Consider the following 5052-nt stretch of genomic DNA (forward strand, 5'->3'; position numbering starts at 1 on the left):
ATAAAGATCTTCAGATGGGTATTTCATAGCATCCAGAATATTAAAATGAACAGTTATATCACCAAACTCCATGGATAGTGTGCCTGCATAAACATCTATCTTAGTTCTAGAAGTTTTCATAAAGGGTCTGCCTAGAATGATGGGAACTGATCCTTGAGAAAATCCATCTTCCATATTCAAAATATAAAAATCAACAGCGAAAATAAGTTCACCAACTCTAACTGAGACATCTTCTATGAAACCAACAGGATAGGAAACAGTTCTATTAGCTAAATGAATTACCACATCAGTTGACTACAAGGGACCTAGAGATAGAGAATTAAAAATAGACAGAGGCATGACACTAACAGAAGCTCCTAAATCTAGCATGGCATTGTCAAACTTACTCTTCCCTATAATACAAGGTATGCTGAATGTACCTGGATCTTTACATTTTTCAGGAATTTGGGGAACAGATTTACCAATCAATGCGGAGACATTTCTGCCCATGCTAATTCGTTCACTTCCTTTAAGCTTCCGCTTATTAGTGCATAGCTCCTTCAAGAATTTAGCATATCTTGGAATTTGCTTTATTGCATCCAGCAGAGGTATGTTCACCTCTACTTTTCTAAATGTTTCCAAGATCTCTTTCTCTGCCTCTTCCATTTTTTTGTTGGAAACTGCTCTTGGAGGGAATGGAAGAGGAGGGATGTGCTGCTTCTGCAAATTAGAATTACTAGTGGAAGATTCACCTGCACAGAAATTGTTAGGTAAATTTTTGTCATCACCTTTTTCTGGAGTAGAGTGAAGTTTAGCAGGTTCATTTGCAGATGAGGAAGGTGCTACGGGTTGAGGTCCTTGACACTGCTTTCCCAACCTCAATGAAATGGCACTGACATTTTTGGAATTTTGGACAGAATGAGAAGGCAGCTTGTCAGAATTCTGGGACTGTTGTTGATTTAATTGTGTAGCCAATTGTCCCATCTGATTGGTTAAGCTCAAAATGGAGTCTCTGATCTCTTGTTGAAATTGAATGTTCTGCAAGGTCATTTGCCTCACAAGTTCTTCGAGGGAAGGTTGTGGAGGAGCCTCAACTGTTGGTTGTTTCTGGGGCTGTTGTTGTTGTTGGATTGGTGGAGGAATGTATGGTCTGCTTGGGCCAGCAACATTTTGGAAGGAAGGAGCAGGCTGTTGTTGTTGTTGCTGAAGGCTAGACCATCTGAGATTAGGGTGATTCCTCCATCCAGGGTTGTATCTATTGCTGGAGAGGTCATAATTGTTCAGTTGTGGTTGATTTTGCTGCTGAGGTTGAGGAGATCTATTGTAAATGTTTGCAGCATAAGCTTTGGGCTGCTCAATTGCTCCAGGTTGCTGCATGGAAGGGCAAAGGTCTGTATGGTGGTCAGCAGAGGAGCACAAACCACAGACCCTTGCGGCAGGTACAAATTTCTTGTTCAAGGCCAGCTGGGTTACCAAGTTAACCAATGCATCCAGTTTGCCTTCAAGCTTCTTAGTTTCAGATGATGCAGCTGAGTTTGTAGCTACCTCATGCACTCCTCTAATGACTATAGCATCATTTCTGGCGCTAAACTCCTGGGAGTTGGAAGCCATCTTCTCAATTAAATTTCTGGCTTCAACAGAAGTCATGTCTCCAAGGGCTCCACCACTGGCAGCATCTATCATACTTCTCTCCATATTACTGAGTCCTTCATAAAAATATTGGAGAAGCAGTTGCTCTGAAATCTGATGGTGAGGGCAACTGGCACATAGTTTTTTAAATCTCTCCCAGTATTCATATAGGCTCTCTCCATTGAGTTGTCTAATACCTGAGATATCTTTCCTGATGGTTGTGGTCCTGGAAGCAGGGAAAAAGTTTTCTAAGAATACTCTCTTAAGGTCATCCCAGCTCGTGATGGACCTTGGAGCAAGGTAATACAGCCAGTCCTTTGCCACTCCCTCTAAAGAATGAGGAAAAGCCTTCAGAAATATATGATCCTCTTGGACATCTGGGGGTTTCATGGTGGAGCAGACAATATGAAATTCCTTCAAATGTTTGTGCGAGTCTTCACCTGCAAGGCCATGAAACTTTGGAAGCAAATGAATCAATCCAGTTTTAAGAACATATGGGACATCCTCATCAGGGTATTGGATGCACAAGCTTTCGTAGGTGAAATCAGGTGCAACCATTTCCCTTAGAGTCCTCTCACGGGGTGGAGGTTGTGCCATGTTCTCAGAATGTTCAAAATCAAAATGCTCAGAATCAGAATGCTCAAAATTATAATGCTCAAAATCAGGATGTTCAAAATCACCAATAACAGAATGCACAGATTCACCAATAATGGAATGCTCAGGATGATCAAAAGGTATAAAATGATGCCTAACTAATCTATGAAATGTCCTATCTATCTCAGGATCAAAGGGTTGTAAGTCAGATGGATTGCCTCTAGTCATACACTACATTCAGCATGCACAACTAGTTGCCTTGTCATGTAAATTAAGGTGTAGGTTTGAACTACAGCTACCCTTAAATGATATCCAAATGACTTGAAATTTTGTGAGAAACCTTATAAAATGATGAGAAGATAGCACAAAAAATTTCAGGCAAAAATTCAAAGTCTAACTATGGAAGCTAAAAATGACAGGTTAAGAAAAATAAGTGAATAAAATTTGAAAAATAAAAAACTTTTGACAGAATCACTATTTTTGGACGATGGAGACCTTAGCCGGCCTACGGCGGGCTTCCACGGCGTAGGAAATTTTTTCTACCCCAAATACATATATAATAATAGCGATTCTGATAACCGGAGCAAAAGTTATGGCCGTTTGAAGTTTTGACAAACACAAAATTTGCTACTTTTTTTAAACTTTCAAATCTGACCAAACTAAAGGCTCTAGCTATTTTTGCCACGAAATATGTACTGAAAGAAGTTACCACAAAAAAATTCAGCCAAAAATAACAACCCTGGCTACAAAAACAAAAAATCCAAAATAATTCAGCATGGGTGGTCGCTAAAATCCGTCGCTACATGATTTCTACTACTACTCTATTTTGTCGCAAGCAAAAGTGGTCGCTAAGTCCGTCGCAAAACACTAATCACAGCAAAACACCCAAAACTGAAACAGGGGAAACGCTTAATAGGAAAACTGAAACAGAACACACACTAAACAAAATACCAGGACATTAAACAACACTAACACACATACTAACACAATACTAACAATTAAACATAAAAAATGAAGGAATTAAACACACAACGCTAGCTATTATGAACCTTTGGACACTGTTCCCCGGCAACGGCGCCAAATTTGATCGAGGCCGTACCTGAATCAAATAAACATGAAAATGCAGTAACTAGGAAGTGATCCTAGGTCGTTTCCCAACGAGTAATGATAAACCAAATGTTCATAATACACTTGCAGTAACAGTAACGATTGGGGGGGTTTGTTTGTTTTGTGATTTAAAGGACAGAACAAGTAAACTAGAATACGAAACTACTAATATTAAAAATGGGTTGTTTCCTCTGATTCAGAAGCCATTCTCTTATCCTGGGTTATGGAGAATTCGTCCCTGACAGTTAACCACTTAATCCAACCCTATTTCAATTTACTAAGCGAAAATCAACTTAGGGTTGTCAATACGTGATTAGGCAACACATACACCAGTTAGCCCTTCGTCCATTAAGCATGAACGCAAGTTAGGCTCAAAGGCAATTAATCGAACACGAAGCGTGCACTGATTAATGTTCACGAATTTGGGTTAACTGGTGAAGGGGAAACTGCCAGGAAGCCACATTATAAACAAAACCTCAAAGAGAGTTGGGCTTCGTCCTCAAAAGGAAACAACACCAGAAAATCTAGCCTTCCATAGATTCAAACAGAAAATGCAAATGAAACTAAAAGCAGAAACGTAAATGAAGCAGAAACGTAAATGAAATAGAAACGTAAATTAAGCAGAAACGTAAATGTAAGTAGAAGAAGAAACAAGAACGAAATTGTAATTAGAATCAGAAAATGGAAAATTGCATTAAGAACAAAACAGTAGCATTCAAGTAGAGAAAAACGTAAAAACCTAAACAAAGCTCTGAATAATGAATAACATGACATAATAGCCTTACACGAATCCCAAGGCTGCTATTTTAAAAAAAAGAGTCACTCAAAGTCACTGGGCCCTATTACAATACTCTGGCCCAAAACGAAATAAACACTGAACCACATAAAATTGCGAAATTTCCTAATTAGAAATTAACTAAGGTAAGCGCTGCTTTATTTGCTCTCTTCAAGTCCACAACCAAAATCCAGATTAAGCCCAATGTTTCATTAATTCCTGAAATTATATTAAAAACATCAAATTAGCTAAATGAGCCCAAATAATAAAACTGCCTAATTAATTGACAATTAAGACCAATCAGTAATTAAAATGGTGCAAAAAGGGTTTAGAAAATAGAAGAAAATGATGGCACATCAACGACCCCATACTTTTTGAGCAAGGCAAACATGGATCTGTTAAAAAAATGGGTGCCTTGATCACTAACGATGGCTCTAGGGACTCCAAACCTGCAAAACAGATTAGATCTAACAAAATCTACAACAACCTTAGCATCGTTAGTTCTGGTGGGTTTGGCTTCCACCCATTTTGAAACATAATCAACAGCAAGGAGAATATAAACAAAACCAAAAGAGACAGGGAAAGGTTGTTGGATCGAGTGGGCTCAGAATAATTAAAAAGAGGGGGTTGAATTGATTATTCCTAAACCTTTACTAATTAAAAAATTACTCTTCTAAGGCTTTTACTAAATTGTTAAGAGAATGAGGAGTAGAAGAGAAACTTAACAGAAAGTAAAAGCGGAAATTAAATGCACAGCGGAAAGTAAAAGAGTAGGGAAGAAGGGAACAAACACACAAGAGTTTTTATACTGGTTCGGCAACAACCCGTGCCTACATCCAGTCCCCAAGCGACCTGCTGTGACATCCTAGAATTTCTACCCGGAATTTTGTAAGTGCTACATTTAAATAATTATATATATATATATATATATATATATATATATATATATATATATATATATATATATA

At 38.1% G+C, this 5052-nt stretch overlaps 1 non-coding gene across 1 annotated transcript; it reads left to right on the forward strand.

Moving 5' to 3' along the window:
* Positions 1 to 1720: 1720 nt before the first annotated feature.
* Positions 1721 to 1827, forward strand: LOC113002513 (small nucleolar RNA R71). Its single transcript, XR_003268067.1, has one exon. It is a non-coding gene; the product is annotated as a small nucleolar RNA R71 (small nucleolar RNA).
* The last annotated feature ends 3225 nt before the right edge of the window (positions 1828 to 5052 follow it).

Source organism: Glycine max, chromosome 8 (genome assembly GCF_000004515.6).
Source record: "Glycine max cultivar Williams 82 chromosome 8, Glycine_max_v4.0, whole genome shotgun sequence".
Lineage (NCBI taxonomy): Eukaryota > Viridiplantae > Streptophyta > Magnoliopsida > Fabales > Fabaceae > Glycine > Glycine max.